Source organism: Pezoporus flaviventris, unplaced genomic scaffold (genome assembly GCF_033815535.1).
Source record: "Pezoporus flaviventris isolate CSIRO_AGI_PZ_B2104156 unplaced genomic scaffold, CSIRO_AGI_Pfla_v1 ptg000001l, whole genome shotgun sequence".
Lineage (NCBI taxonomy): Eukaryota > Metazoa > Chordata > Aves > Psittaciformes > Psittacidae > Pezoporus > Pezoporus flaviventris.
In genome coordinates, this window is record NW_026892549.1 from 25,133,645 (window position 1) to 25,150,885 (window position 17,241).

General features: G+C 40.5%; 1 protein-coding gene across 1 annotated transcript in view; it reads left to right on the forward strand.

Annotated features, from left to right (window-relative positions):
- Positions 1-8,192: 8,192 nt before the first annotated feature.
- RHOBTB1 (Rho related BTB domain containing 1) overlaps positions 8,193-17,241 on the forward strand; it is a 53,781-nt gene continuing 44,732 nt past the window's right edge. The window contains exons 1-2 of the mRNA XM_061448984.1: positions 8,193-8,476; positions 12,659-12,757. The gene's annotated coding sequence lies outside the window, so the exon portion shown is untranslated. The remainder of the gene's footprint in view (positions 8,477-12,658; positions 12,758-17,241) is intronic.

A 17,241-nucleotide genomic window follows, 5' to 3' on the forward strand; every position in this document is an offset into this window, starting at 1 on the left:
AGGAAGCCTACACTGCCCCAGAACCAAAAGCAATATAACCGCATCAGCCCAAGATGGCATTTGAGCTAAAGGCAAGTTGAGCCTATGGCAATACCCTTATTGATAACTAAACTATATTGTAGGAGGGGACAAAAAAAAAAACAAAAAAAAAAACAAAAAAAAAAAGCCCAACCCATCACAGAGCAGAGAAGTGACGAAGTAAGACATGGCATATTTTACAGAAAACCAGGCTAGTAAGAAAAGAATGCCTTAAAAAATAATCACTCTTATGGCATGACACTTTCCTTATATGCACACACCCAGTCCAGTTCTAGTACCTACCCAATTTCAGTCAATGGATATCCCAACTGTGGGGAAAATTTTGGTCACGGAGCAGACACTATTAGATCCTCAGAAGATGCAAACATGAAACTGGATCTTCCTTGGTTCTTCTACTCACAGAACTATTTGTAATTCAACAGACATAAACTAGACAAGGTGTCCTGGCAGATCCACCAAAGTGCTCACTTACCTTCCTGGCAGCCTTCTAGTTGCTCTGTTCTCCAGGCGTGTGATAGAGCAACTACTGAAGACATTAAGCTTATCAAACATACCAATACCAGACAAAAAATCCCCATGCTGCAGAATTTCTCAGAGTTGCACCAATTTGTGCCACAGGCTTTTTCACTTTCATTACTTCATGGTCCAACCAAAAAGTAGGTATGAATCCGTATCATTCTCGCTATCCAGTGAGCAGTGCTCTTTGCTTTTAATTCCCAGCAGGATCAATTATCAATGAATAATTAACAAGAGTGCTTGAAAGCTCAGAAATACAGCCTAAGAACCAGAATGTTTTCAGATGAATGCATATGCTTTATTAATCAATTTTACACTGGCCAAACCCAAACTATTTCTTCGTTCTTTTTCTAATTGCCCAGATTAATAAGAAAATACAAATGCCCTTGCCAAACAATTCAGAAAGCCAATCATGCCACTGAGGCTACAGCTTTTTTACATCAGAGGTCAACTTCTGCTTAAGAAACGAAAAAGTTACATATTTTCCACAAAACAAACCCAAAATTTAAAAATAACCTGGCTTTTAACAATGGATTTTGTCAAGTTTTTCCACTCTATTTTCTGTTCTTGGGAGCCACAATACATAACAGTACAAGTGATAGTAGGACAGATTGTCATGTCATCCTTCAAAGAGCCAAAATAGACTCAAAGGTGGAAATGAGGGATACTTCCTCTAGTTAGACATACTGACACTGTTTTCCTATATATGACCTACTTGCTAGGGTAGGTCCTTGAAACTGACTTGCTACCAGTAGCATGGTCCATGACCTAATGAGTAGTCTCAAAATAAGACCCTGCAGTAGTGCTTGTTTTCTGTACTGGGTAGGAAAAGTGCATGTTACTGCACTGCTGCAAGTTCAAATCCCTTCTGATAGAACTGAATCTTGATGCTCTGTAGGCCCTGCTGGTAATTGTAGTATCAGGGCTGGCAGGCCTTCATCCCTGAAGCTGGGAGTCTGACTGTGTGTTGAAGATTCACTGACAGCTTCAAAATCCCTCTGGCCTTGTGTCTCAGAAGTCGTATTTAGGGAAATTGGGAATAACTGAAATTTATGTCAATAACTTGTGATAATTTCTCTTTGCAACTCTAGTTGCTGCCATCTAAACTGGCAGGACTCTTCTTTCAGATTTCTCAGCACAGCAAAGACATGAACCTGTTGGAATGGGTCCAGAGGAGGGTCACAAAAATGATCAGAGGGATGAAATACCTCTCCTATGAGGGAAGGCTGAGATAGTTTGGGTTTTCAGCCTGGAGAAAATAAGGTTTTAGGGAGACCTGACTGTAGCCTTTCAGTACTTGAAGGGGGCTTATAAGAAAGATGGGGACAGGCTTTTTAGTAGAGCCTGTTGTGATGAGAGGTTATGGGTTTACACTAAAAGAGGGGCGATTTAGACTAGATGCAAGGAAAATATTTTTTTACAATGAGGGTGGTGAAATACTGGAACAGGTTGCCCAGAGAGGCAGTAGATGCCCCATCCCTAGAAATACTTAAAAGTAAGGTTGGACAGGGCTCTAAGCAAATTCATCTAGCTGAAGATATCCTGCTTATTGCAGGGGACGAGGTTGGACTAGACAACCATCAAGGGTCCCTATCAATCCAAACCATTCTACAGTTCTGTGATTATTTTGCTGTTTCAGTATTCATGGCCAGATTTAATTCTTTAGTTTCCCCTGTATCTTCCATGTGCTGACTAGTGGCTATGTACAGTCACAACTAACTAAAATGGTGCATACTTGTGTTGAGAGACACAAGTATCCATGGATCCGTTTTAGTGCTAGTCACATCATAAACATTGTTCTGCACTTTCAGAATATGGAAATACTGTCAAGAATTCTTTTCAGAAGTTATCAAGAAGTTTTCAAAACTCAAGTTGGTGAGACATTTGGAAATATTTCTAAACTGTATATAACAGTCAAATGGTAACACCTATGGTTGGAGATCTATTAGATGAGGAACAGAGAAATTAAAGGCGTTGTTCTTCATAGTAGATCATAATTGAAGGGGCAAAAAAATTCATAAATTTATTACTACATTTACAGAAACCTTAAAAGAAATCCAGACTTATAGTTTCTAAAGTATATAGAAATACAAATATAATATTCAAAAGTTCACTGAATGATTAATATACCTTTAAAACATATCATAGACAAAAAAGTAATATCGAGAGTTACAATTTTAATGGCTCAACCAAAATATTACATACTTAAGAATATGTATATTAGCTCTTTATGAACTGTTGAAAGTTTACTTTAGTGCACCTGCTTCAGAGCTGGTAGCCAAATAACAACATCGATTACACCAGCTGGCCTGTACCTTCCTCATATTTCAAACCATCTGAATTTTCCTGGAATATTTCAAACTACGATTCTTCAAAAACTCTGGTGTTTCTTGAAAGTTCTAGCAGAGTAGCAACAATACCTAGAAACAATGATGAAGCTTTGACAATGATTGATTTCATTAAGGACTTTTTAAAAAACGTTTTATTTTAGCTGATAAATAGGAGAAAGAACAAAGCAATTAAAAGAGACGAGAAGATTAAACAGCATGAAGAAATACTATATATAGTTAATTTTCCTTTTATGGATGGTAGCCTATTACCAGGTCTGGAAAAGGATGTTTACATGAGGCTCAAACATTCAACATGTAATTACAGTAACATATTAAAACACAGCTTCAAAACTCAAAAAATTGCCAGTGTTGCTATTTCAAACATATGTATCCATCTTTGCATGCACATCATAATCTGAGATATCAGAAGGCACTGTTTTTTCTGTAATTTTACAGACTGGCTTATTTTAGCCAAAGCTGTTTGGTACTGTGAACAGTATTTGTGAAGAGACAGAAACAAAGTCATAGTTCATATCCTTACTTACTTGTTCTAACCTGTCAAGATAAATGGGGGGTGGGAAGGAGCAAGCATGACAGCTCCAGTTTGTTCTCCAGAGTTCTTTTACATTTGAACTGATGTATTTAAGAAGAAGGAGCTGTATGAAGGCCATTATGAGTGATGCTGGATAAACAGAAACTGTCCATCAAAGCAGAGTTAACAAAAGTTTTTTTTTATTAGAACCACTACATGTCCAAAATTCTGCTGTCGTTTAACTCCTACTATTTCTGAGTTCCAAAGCAATGGGGGATGCAGATAGGCTTGTTAAAACTAAGAATGGATTCCCTCTGCATGACTGTTATATTTTATGATTTGGCATTTCCACAATCTAACTAGTATTTCTGCTTAGGCTAAAATATTTCACTGCTATGACAACCTGCCAGTGAAATCCCTTCTCTCTCATGTAGTTTCCAAGCCAGTATCTACCCAGACAAAACTCGGCCAGTCTTACGTAGATTTGTGTAGAATGCACACAATGTGATTCACATTGATGACTACTTCAGTGTTTAGAATAATATTTTTATAACAGCCCATAAAGATGATGTAAACCTTCAGCAAAAGGTTACAGTATGCCCTCTGACATTTTATTCAGCTGTTGCTCTGTTCACAACTTTCACTGAACGATGGACAGTGGTTTAGGTGTGGACTTGCCAAAACCTCGTAGTAAAGAACTAAAACCTCCCACTACTCTGTAATGTTTTGTTGTATTACAGCTTAAACCATAGTAAAGCCTTCTAAGAAAGGCTCTGAAAACCCCCAATATCTACATCATTGTGGTTCTGGTATCTCCTGGGACAAAGAAGCAGCCACAAGGCCAGTATAATGTTTGCCAAAGATGTGGACAACAGGAGTTCCACCTGCCTTAACACCAAATGACAGGGAATAGGAATGTAAGCCGGAGCTGGCCACAGCCTGCTGCAGGCTGCGAGCAGAGGCAGAGAATACTCAGAGATGGAATGCCACTATCTGAAACCTGTTCCTCTCCTACGTGGCCATAAAGAGCTGCAGTAACCAGTCATAACCCTAAGACAATGGAGAGTAAAATATAAAAGCATCTATTTGTGACAATAGAGAGTAAAATATTAAACCATCTCAATAAACTGTACCATAATGAACCATCGTCTTCCAGGCCTATCTGGAAAGACCAGAGACCTGCTCATTGCCACCTCCCATACGACCTCCTTTGTCACTGCAGTTCAGTTAGCAGAACTGAGTGCACAAACACTCTTTATCCACCACAGCACAAAGACCTACACTCTGTTAACTGTGACACCTAATGCTTTGAGGCACGCTTTGAAAACAGATGTTAGGACTTTGGGAAAGTGCAGGCAGTCTACCTCCATCCTGTATGTTTAGTGGGTACTGAAGTGGACAAATAAACACCACAGAACAGATTTTGCATCACTTTTCTGCAGAACAAAAACCTCTCCCAGTCTTATTATCCTTTAAGAACCCAGACATATAGTGGAAGACATGAGTCATCTGGAGCTACTATAGTCAGAGTAATGTAATTGCAGCTCATATACAATGGTGCAGCAATGAAAAGACTCACGATCATAAATATTTTTGTGACTACAGTGTCTTCTGTGAATGGGGAGCAATGCAATCACAGTCCTGACATCATGACTGGTATCAGTCTGTCTTATGACTGGATCAAGAGATATTGTCATAAAAGTTACACAACTGTCAGCCAACAATTATTCTTAGCAGCAAATTTAATAAAATGCTTTGGCATCCATTCCTGGAAGCCTAGAACTTACACAGCTTCTCCTCACCTATTCCACGTGCACTTTGAATGGCAATATCATACCCTCCACCTCTGCTTATAGTTTCAACACCTGCAATTTTTCACAAAAAAAAAAGAAGTTGCATCTTAAAAGCATAAACAAATTTGTTTGCAAAAATCAGTAAAGACAATGAAACAAAGCTGGTGAAAACAGAGCCAGTATGCTGTAGACCATTAGCTTTCCAAACTACTGTCTAACTAATTTCAGGCTGAAACAGAACAATCGTACTTTAAAAAGCAGATGACTTACTAAATACTAGTTTTTTCTGAATTAAACATGCTGGTTTAGTATCTAAGGCATAGTTTTAATGTAACAAAAATATCCTAGACCCAGTAACTATAGGGCACTGAAGGAACAGGAAATCCTTCATTTGCTGGACTGGGAAAGTAAGTGAATGGGACTATCTTCAGCCTAGTAAAAAGTTTCCTCCCTAGTAGCATTGAGAATTTTCCTTACGCTGTGCCCAGTCTGGGATTAAACACAGGAGTTCAATTTCCAAAAGTGTCAGTCAAGACCTTCTCACACAACCTAAATTCATTTTGAAATGCTAAGTGAAATACATGAAATAGAAGCAAGTCATTCAGTGTTCACAAAACACAGTTGATTTAAAGCAAACAATATAACCTGCTGTAGGGGCTGACTTTTATCTCATGTGGGCTTCGTTAGCAAAAGCTAAAAATGTTAGCCAATACAAGATTTGAGGCTGTCTTCTGAACAGATACAGATGATAACCTTGTGAGCTCAGCTGTCTGCTCCAACTGCCTTGGTGTAGTGTGTTTCCAGTAAAAATTACAGGAATTTAGACAGTTTGTACTAACTGAAATTGCCCAACTACACACTTTGCACACAAATGTTGTGGAAGCACTGTGGAAGCTTCCTCATTGGGGCTCTAAATATGAGTTACCAGAACTCTGAACAAACTCTTTCCAAACAAAATAAATCTTCCATTCCTAGGGAATAACTAGCAATCTTCCTTTGTCATTGGTACCACACTGCAAAGGTAATTCTTTTTCAGGACTTATTCCAAATCTTAAAATTTACCCAAATTGTTAACACTTTTTCTTTTTTACTTCCTTAATAAGAGGCTTACAATACCAACTGTTATTTATCGTAAAGGCCCAGCTCTTGGAATCCTGAGATTATCATCCCACATTCCTTTTACAAAGTTAAAGCAGAGGGTATGCTGGTGTTTGACAGTACTCAAAAGGGATAATTTATGTGCTGAAGGCATTCTATCCATGGCAACGTGGAGTTACACACAGGCTAATTCACCCTGCTGCACAATTCAGCCTATCAATACAGCATGTACTGGTACAATATGCATGTATAGAGCAGCACTGATTCAGGTAAATTTCAGGCCTTCATGACTCCACAGGAAAGCACATGAAATAGAAATCACCAAAAGAAGAAAGCAGATTCAGTGAACACCACTTTTGTTCTGGCTTTCATGATCTGGGGGCTAGATTCATTAATTCTAAACAGGATGCCTGACTCGGCCTTTCAAACAGGAGAGCATTTTGACAGCAAGGCCAGCCTGCCTCTACCTGCAATACTGCCAGCTCCTGCTGTCTTTGGACCATGTACCACTTCTTCTTTAGCCTAGAGGAGCTACGCTGGAAGAAACTCTCCACAACCAACTTTAAATGTCGCTGCTGGGTGACATGAAGCACTGGCAACTGCACAGTGCCTGGTCTCCACAGTATTCAATACTCCTCCTGAACCCATAAACAGGAAGATCCAGGATGGAAAATCAAGTCCAAGACACTGAGTAACCAGAGAATTCCTGTAATACCAGGCTACTGGGCCATTTCCCAAACTTTAGCTAAGCATTTCAGCAATATGCTCTACAACCCTTTTAAATACCAAATGGTGCCGGATTACTTATGACTTCCCACTACTCTTCTCTTTCAAGAGTTCTGTTACTGTATTATTGCTAGGGAGGTCAAATGCCCTGAGGACAGAGTAAGTGGGAACCATCCTGGTAGGAATACAGGCTTAATGTTGCTTTTTAGCTATGATTCAGCATGAAAACTCTTTGCGGGGAAACTGAGGTGAACAGCACGGCATAATTTACTCAGCAGACAGAAACGTTAAAACATAAAAAGTACACACACTCCACAGAAACACACAGACCCTTATCCTGCAAACGGATCCAACACTTCATTACGCATGTGCTTACACAGGTCGTGGGTGTCCCTGCTGGTCATACCGAAGGGGGTCAGGGCACCTCCCCCCTGCGGGGATGCCCGATCCCGGCCCCGCCAGCGCAGCCGCTCCAGGCCCCGCAGGATTTCCTGCCTCAGCAGCCCCTCAATTCCTGGAAACGGTTTCTCCCGAGGGCAGGAAGTGCGGCGCGCCGGGGCCCCGGGCAGGGAGGGAACACGGCAGGGGCCGCAGGAGCCGTCGCACCTCACCCGAGCAGCGGCACCGCCTCCTTCCCCCACCCTTTTCCCGCCGCCTCCGGCGCGCGCGGCTGTAACGGCTCTAACGGCACCGCGTGCTCGAGCGCGCTCACGTGACAGCCCGGCGCAACCCGCCCCGGGGGGCTGGTTGGCTGCTCGAGGTGAGCCGGCCTCTCTCGCTCCCCGCCGGCCGGGCGGGGCGGGCCGGGGCAGGGGAAGACAGCACAAGAGAGGGCAGGGCAGGGCGGGCCGGGCCAGGCCGGTCGGCTGTACAGGGCAGTGCAGTGCAGTATAGTAGAGCACAGCACAGCACAGCACAGCACCGCACCGCACCGCACCGCACCGCACCGCTGAGGAGGCGAGCTGTGCTTGGCAGAGCGCCGCGCGCGGCGGCTGGCACTTCTACCCTTGTTCTCAGCAGGTCCCGCTCCGCGCTCAGGTGAGACTCGCGGTCCCGGTGGAGCAAAGAGGAAGAGCGCTGCCAGGCGCTGCCCGAGTCTCCTGGGGCGCTTGCCGTGCCGGACGCGGGTGACCCAGCGTGTTCGGGGTGGGGCCGGCCGGGGTGGCAAGCTCCGCTGGATCCGAGCAACGCGGGAAGCTGCCGGCGCGGGAGTCGCTGACAGCTGCCGTGGAGAAAGGAGCCCGGCGGGAGGCCGAGGTACTGCGGGGCTCGTGACAGCGCTGTCCAGAGGGCTGGGGTGAGCCGGCTGCCGCCACCCCTCTGAGAGGGCAGGTCTTGACAGGAGCCCCGGCTGCTCCGGAGCACTAAGCGGGGCTGCGTCCTGCCTCTGGGCGGGACCCGGCACCTGCCTGGCCTGACCTGGTGTCCCGCACCCTTCCCCGGTAAGACTAAGAATGCTGACCGTTCCCTTGGGTGTGCAGGCGGTCCTGCTGCAACGCTATCGAGTTGTTAAATACCGTTAGATTTATTTATTCTGTCGTTGAAGACGTTGTTAAGTAGTGTGCTGCGGTATTTATCGCTACAGCTGATACGACTTTTACTTGTTTGTGCAGAGGGCTTCTTTATACTATTTATTCTGTTTGCCCTCTCTTTCTGAAAACACAATGGGCAAAAAACTAAAATCTGTTTGTATTTTACTTTCTAGATATTGATCTGACACATTTGCCCTAAAAATTAAAGTTACCTCTCATATAGATTCTCCAGGCTCTTTCTAAATGTACTTTGTTTGAAAAGCAATTTACCAAATTAATGTAGCATGCCCAAAGATAACTTGAGTTGACGTACAAGCTAAGTAACATCTATTGCATGAGCAAAAATGGAATATTCCTGCCCTTGGGTTCCATTTTAATCTTAAATTATTAATGGGGCTCTGCATTACATGAATGAAATTTGCAATCAGTACAGAGTGCAAATGCATGCAGAGAACCAGATACAAGAGGAGCTGGTTATGAAGAATCATATATCTCCAAAAAGCCTAGCAGGATGAAGTTAAGAGAGCCCCTTCTGTTCCTTACAGCTGTTGAGAACCTCTTGGGGGGGAAGCAATGCACCATATCCAGCCCAGCAATTTAGCAGGTCTCAGGAATCATAAAAGGGTAAGACCCTTCCCTTCAGAGAAGAGAGCATAGGAAATTAGAGCTTTAGTACATATACTTTTGTTTAGCAGCTGTTAGAACTGAATCATTGTGGGAGCTCCTAAGGTAGGGTTTAGTGGTAATCATGGTATTCAGTCTTCTTTTAGAACCTGATTGACAACTTCTTACCAAATGCCATCATTTGTACTTAGTTAAATGAAAGTATTTGCATCATATGTCATTAGTTACTTCTGTCTATGTAATCAATGCGGGAAAAAAATCATCTATCGCTAAGGAACACCCCAGAAAAAGCACACTTGCCTAAACTGAAGTAGGAAGGGCAAAACACCTGCATTTACTATAGATTCCGGCATATTAAAGGTTTGAAAATCTGTTAAGAGGAAATGTTGGGTTAGGTGTCAATGGGAAGCAAAATTTCTACTGTCTGTTCAACCATGTAATGTACAGCAAATGAGGTGTGTCATAGTAAAGATTACAACAGTGGACTAAGGTTCTGCTTTCTTTTACTTGAAATTCTTTCAATATTTGAACTTTTAAAAGCAAAATCTTGAAAGAAGGCCATATTAAGCAAAGCAGAAACATTATGCTTATAAGCAGTTACTTTTCTTCCACCTAATCCCTCTAAGTTTGTTGAAGAGATTTGGGCAGATGTACTGTAAATGTATGATGTTACAGAAACATGAAGCAGAGATGATAGGCAAGTAAAAGGAAGCTCTTAAGCAGGTTGAGAGGGTAAAATTCTTCAATATTGTTAGTTCGGTAATAATCTTAAAACTGGGTGAGAAAAAAAGACTGAATCAACTTCGGCTACTGAACAAGCCAGAGATGAAACTGGAGTGGATTTGAGGAGAAAATTGGGCTGTTTTCCGTGAGTTTTCTCTAGTGTCATTGTGTTAGCAGAATTACATGTCCATAGCAGAAGCTTCTAGGCCAGATCATACATGACTGGTTGTGCACTGGCACAAAGGAGCCATCCAGGGAGCCCGGTGTTCTGCATGTGCTTGTCTTCTTGGGAGACTTGGGCCTGCCTTGCACTGCAGTTGTATCAGCTGTCAACCTGCGGGAACAACCACCTGCTCCTCTTCTTCCTGCCTGTTTAAAGGCAGTTCTTCACCTTGGAGAATAAGACCATATCAATACACCCCTCACTGAATTACTCCTTGTTCCTGACTTTATTTTCCCTCAGCTTATGGTGACCTTACTGCAGGTCCTACAGACAACACCATAGTGAGCATTAGTTCATGTAATGCCTGCCTGAGTGAGGAGCAGATGGGAGAGAGAGGTAATTGCAGTGCAATTGCAGAGGTAATTGATGCTCTCTGGTGCAGGCACTCAGGGTAAGAGTCACATAAAGCCAGCTCTCTTTTCAGCTGTGAACTCAAGACTCAGGAAAGGAAGTTGCATGTAAGGTTTAGCTGCTGTATTCTTCTGAGTGCAGATCTTCATCACAGAAATAAAAGATTTTCCATTACCATGGTAGGGAAGATATTTATAATTTGGAGTTGTAATCAGGCAGCACAATGCTAATTAATATTAGAACCTTTCTTTTGTGGTCCCAATTATCTTCAAACCCAGAAAGCAGAAGTAAGATTGAGGGTCATGGGGTTGGAAGCCAGAAACGTGTTCTTTTTTTTCTGTGAAGTGGGACTTTTGGCTTATGCTTTAGTAATGGTGAAAATCAGGTTTAACTACATTTCTATCTGTTTACACTCTTCCAACAACTGGTCTGACTTTACAGCATAACAATTAAAGTCTCAGCAAGCAGGAGAGTCACAGTGTGGCCTTTAAGAGAACAATAATGTAAATAATTAATGGCTTCTGAATAAGAATTATGAATAAGCTGGTAGAAGGGCTTTGCATGTCTGTTTCAGAGTAAGAAGGATTTCAATGTATCTGGGGAGGCTATTTCTGTAGATTTTAATGAGAGCAAAGCACAGAAAGGCTGCTTGAAATGTGAAATGTCTCAGTGTAATAAAAACAGAGAAATCTCTGAGGTTTATGATCAGATAAACCAGATCTCCCTTTTTTTTGGTTTTGGGTTTTGGTTGGGTTGTGGGTTTTTGTTTTGTTTTGGTTTTGTTTTTTGTTTTTTTTTTTGAAAGAAGTTGTAAGTAACTTCTGATCTGCCATCAGTATTGAGGGAATGAATGAACTGTCATAAATGGTAAACTATCACATAAATAGGTATTAAATAGTTTGAGAGCCCTGTGTGTGCTAATGCCACTATTTAATTCATTATCTGGGGTTTTGTTTCACTGTGGGATAAGGCTGTTATTTGTAGGGCTCACAAAGGGAGGTATGTGTGGAGACTTTAAGGGCCTGCCTTCAGAAAGTCAGGGTGAACACAATAGAAAAGATGGTGAGAAGATTCTTGACAGTCATAGCTGCATGAAACATGCCAGCTGAGGAAGGCAAATATGGTTTTGGCCACTAGAATGCTTATGGATAAGTAGCAACGCTGCTTCCAGGGAAGGGAGGCAGATCTAAATGGCTGTAAATATCATGCCTCTAGCTCTAGTGTCAATTCCAGTGGCTTGCCTATTCCACAAAGATGGAATGAGGTGTTAGTTCGTTTTCCTGTTTGCCCTCACTATTGTCTTGTGAAGAGTATCTACAGAAGATGGGAATTTCTGTGAGAAACTAACGTGAATTGTAAATTCAACTCCTAAATGTTGCTGTTAAGGAGGAAGAAATGCCTAGAAAAGCTAAGCCTAAGAGGTCTCCAGCCTCTTCAGCGGAGAATCTGCCTTTCATGTCTGCTTTTCAAGATTGCCTGAAGCCTCTGAAAGCTACTTGTATCATTGAGTGTTGCATTTAGAGCAGCATCTGAGGTGAAATCAATGTTGCTCTCACCTTAGGCTCTTGGAAAACCTCAGCCTTGCTCCTGGATGGAAACCAAGCCACAGTAATGGAGACATTTACCAAACCAAATGATTCATTTGTATGATTAATTTCATTTGTGACTAAAGGTGAAAGCAACACAGAAGTCCCAGTTCACACGTCATCAGGCTGGTAGCTTATCTTTTAAAGTCTTGTGGGAAAAAAAAAACAAAACCCTCTTTAGGGTCTTTAAGCTAATCTATGAAGAACTGGTTAACTGTGATAAGCAGTGTTTGGTTCTGACATGAAAGGTGTTGTATTTTTTTTTTTTCCCTAAATCCAGAGGAAAATTATTCAAGAAAAAAGTCTATCTGACAGAGCTGTGTCCATCTCCAGTTATGCTAAAAAGCTCATCTATCTAGCCATGATTTCTTCATGGCATTGGGGTGAAGATGCAGATATTCAATTAACCTGTTTGAAACTTTGAAAGGTTGTTTTGTTGAGAGGCCTGTTTTCCAGTATAAAATGGATCATAAGAAATGTCTTTACTATTTCATGTATTATAATTTTAGGTTGAAAACACTAAGGCTTATTCTTTCTCTTCTTTTTTTTTTTTATTCTTTTTTTTTTTTCTCCTTTCCCTTTCAGGAGTGCCGCAGTAAGAGAAAGACAGGAAATACCTTTAATAGACTTCTGCTTTTGATCACGCTGTTAAAAATGGATATGAACATTATTTTCTCCTCTGAGGTAAGTATTCTTAGGGAGAAATTTAAAAAAATTAATAAAACTGGCTAATTTCACTTAGCATTGTCTGTCACTGCTGCTGTTCTGTTCAGCAGCTTCTCGTCAGGTGTTTTAAAATATAGCATTTGTGACTTGTAGAAATTTGTACTGAAAGTCTTAACTGAGAAGTCCTAGAATTAATCCTTTCACTTACAGGATTAGTCAGACTTGTTCTGATATTCCAGTAGATAAAAACATGTGTAAATGATCTGCATTATTGCAGAGCTAGTGTAATGGGTGGATTCTGCACATAGTAGCTTTTGACCCACTGTCAAGCTTTTCTTCAAGGCATCAAAGAAATGTAAACTGTGAAGTCTAATTTTCAAGAGTGAATACTTATGCAGGCTGACTGAAGGTGCAGGAAATGAGTGAGATCCTGGGATAAATAAAGAGTTTGCACCAAAAATACGCAGGTACTCTTCCATGCTACCAGGCAGGTTTCTCTGTTCCTGCTCTGTGCAGCCTAGGAAAAAGGTGGGGCTGTTGCCAGCCTGAATTACAGATGCATATTAATAATGCTTTTGCCAAGTCCCACACTCAGATCTTCACATACAGTAAGCATGTAAGTTAGTAAAACAAAATAAATATCCTTAATTTAGGATCACAGGAAAATTCAGGTTGTCTATGACCTCTATATGAAGCTATGTGCTCAAATTTTGGAGTAGTCAATAAAATTGGGTTGTTTTTACCCATTGGCCTTCACAGTTTGTTATATGTTCATTATCATTAACAAAAGGTAGATTTATATCTTTCCATATGTACTAAATGTACATTATTATAATGCAGATAAGATCATAACATGCTACTAAACTTCGTCAGACAGGAAAATATTTTAATTAAGACACGATTGTACAGTAATGGTCTGCCTCTCTGAACAAAGGAAACAATAAATCTCTGAAGTGTTCAGTTCTTGCAACTACAAATGAAACCTCTACAGGTTATCTAATGCAGTGACATGCTGCCAATATTTTCAAGACTGCTCTGCTGCAAGAATGACCCTTCCCAGGCATCTCTAGGAAATCTATTTATTTACTTCCTCATGTAAGCAAAATTGCTTTCACATAATAAAGGGAAGTGAACGTGTTGCTTATCCTGACTCATACATGTTACCGAAACATTTCCTCTGAAGTATAAATATTTGTTCATGGGAAAACACAGTGACAATGTGAATAAAAATAAGCATCTCGTCAGGAAGCTTAGGGAGCAATCTCTCCCCTGGGCTCCCAAAGTAAACACAAACCAGGCATTCCCCCCCCCATCATTATGTACTACCAAACAGAATGTTTTGTGAGCCCTAGAAATAATTACTTCAGTGTTTTGGCCAGGGAAGGCCATACAAAGAAGGGGTTAATGCTGTCAGGAAAAAGACATTTTGAAATTCAGAGCCTCATAGGAAGATCATTGAAGTGAACAGGCACTTGGTTTACTTTGGATTTATGCTTATCTCAATGTGCTTTGAATTGATCCCTCAAAATTTATAATTTAATAGCTTTAATAGTTACATTAGTAATTTAATGAGCCTCATCCAGCACATCATCAAAGACAAATATATACTTTATGAACAAAAAGAGAAGTCATTTTATAGGTAATGCAGTTCCTGAAAGCCAGTATATAATATTACATGTATGCAAGTTCTGATTGTCACAGTTTAACCCTAACTGGCAACTAAATGCCATGCAGCTGATTGTTCACCCATTCCCCTCCCAGTGAGATGGGAATTAGAGGTGGAGGAAAGGTAAAATCTGTTTAAATTGTGAAAACAGTTTAATAACTGAAATAAAAGATAAGAATATTATAATAGTATTGAAAAGGGAGACAACAAAAAGAGAAGGAGTAATAAAACCCAAGTTAAAAAGAAGTAATTCACAACCGCCTTCATGTACCCCTCCTCACTGGCAGAGCATGCGAGACTGAGAAATCTTTTATCAGAGTAAGCACTACTTAGAAACAGCTAAGACATCGATGTGTTATGGACATTATTCTCATACTAAATCCAAAAATGCAGCACTGTACTAGCTACTAGGAAGAAAACTAACTGTATCCTAGCCAAGACGAGGACAATGATGCTATTAATTATTTAATACGTACCGAGAGTGATCTCAGCATCACAAAGTACTTACTAAGGCAAATGGCACACCTAAGAACCCAAATATCTCTCTTCACCTTTGATTCCAATGTCAAGTCTCACTTCCTAGCCTTATTTTCTGTATTTAAATGAATTTCTGAGTAACATGCATAGCTTAAATAGTTAAGGCACAGAATGACATTCTTGGAAACTCACTGTTTCCACACTAGTTTCTCTTGCTTCTGTGACTGGGTCTCACTTCTTGAACAGAACAAATCTGCAGGCCAGGGCAAAAGTTAATTTACATTTTGTCATGTGCTTCAGTCAGAAAATGCTACATCTGTGGAAGGCATGTCCTTGTAGAGGTGTTATTTGCTCTTTAATATCCTAGTCACAGCTTACTTGCTTATGGGCTTTTATGTCGCTTGAGGCATTATGAGATGAGTAATAGTTAATTTAGCTCTTGGTTAAAAAAGTTACTGCTCTCTCAGAAATTACTTTCTCCACACTCAGTGGAATAAAATAGGTGCATGTATGTTAGCGCTAAAGTGTGGAGTCTGGCAAATTAATTTAGCTGACAATTTAGATAGGTAAAAACAAAGCTCTGGACTGTGCAAAACCATCAGAGAGATGTGTGTGTGTGTGAAGCAGCAACCTTCAGTAGAATTAAATGTAGCAGACCAAATTTTAAAATTTAAAACTGTCTGAGCTAGTTCTTTATTATTGCTTGTGACTAGAGATTAAGAAGTTGGGGCACTGCAGTATGTCTGTGGTTGGTGTTGGAGGAAGGGGCAGTGTTGTTGTTTGTTGCTTTTAATCTTTGTAATTAATTATGATCTCTAGCACTGTCTCTCAAAGACTGTTGAAATCCTGTACTAAGCACATTTCAAATTTCATTATGGGGGTTTTTGTGCTTTTGATGAAGGAGAATAAATGGTTCTAACAATCTATGCAGAATCAGGAAACAATTCTGTTGTTGTTAGGTGGGAAATGAAGAAAGAAACGGTGCAGTTCTGAAATGTCCATTAATTCAGTGACCTAAAGCAAGAAGGTACCTACCACGTGAAATCCAAACTGTGACATAAAAGCAGTGCTATCCCCAACAGCATCCTCTTGCCAGCTGGAATTACCTGTGTTTCACACTTCTGGTAGCAAGGGCCTAGCATCCTCAAGATGAGGACTTGGAACAATAAACATATTTAGTATAGTAACAGTACCTGAACTTCAGATACTTACTTGTTTTCACCACTTCGTCAGTGATGAAAGGTACTTCTACACAGGCTCCTACTGCTCAGATATTCCAATAACTGTCTTGAGCAACAGGTACTATTTACACCTGACACACATATATATGTCGTAGCACTTATGACTATCCATGTTTCAGTTCTTGATTAATGGCTATTGCCAAACACTTGAACTCCTTAAATTCAGCTCTTCTATTTCAGATACATGTTTTTGACTCTCATATGTGCTTAGGTGTATATGTAGATTATTGGTCACTAAATAAAGACAAACATTGCAAAAAAGTACTCACCAGTCTTCTAAGGAAGTATGTGTGGGTCAGTCTTTTCTTGGCACAATGGTCTCTGTTGGAATTTCTCCAGGGGTGAACTTCATTCTTTCAGGCCTCCCTTCTTTGTGTGTTTGCAACAGTGGTTCCTCCTGGGAGCACTATAATAAAGGAACTCTCAGCATTTCTCTTACAATAGTAATACAGTAGTATTTTAGCTATAGTTTTGAATTTCAGCTAGAAACCTAATATAAAAATAAGTGCTGTTTGCCTATTTTAAATTGGAGTGGTGGAGAAATGTTGCTCTTCTGTAGCATATAGTTTGACAAAATTTTGTAGGCAGTTGCTTCTGTAAACAAGTCATACTTTTTTGTGAAAAAGTATTTCAGAGACGAGTTGGGGGAGGCATTCAGTTCACTTGAAGCTTCTATTATGCTACAAAATGCACCCTGCTCTAGGACTATTACCAAGATGTATGGGAGCAAATAGGATTAATATTTTCGTAGTTCTTCTCATCTACCCTTACCCAGGAAAAGGACTCTTGCTTGAGTCAGAAAAGACTGTGAAAAGTTCTTTAAAAATAAAAAGCTACATACTTTGCTACTTTACTGAAAAGGAAAAAAAAATTGTTAGTAGAGTTCGTGATGCTTTGGCAATATGAATTCCAAGCAATGAATGCATGAGAAATTTCAAGGCACTGGGATACTTTTGATTTTGTTAAAGCTCCCTGAATGCCTGATTAAATTCAGAACCACTCCTGGTGGTTCTAGTTTGGTTTTAGTTATGGTAAATCTGCTCCAAAAATATTTAAATGCTGCAGTTATCTGTTTGTGTATGTGTAATTGGAAAGGGATGTCTTTTTTCTCCATACTT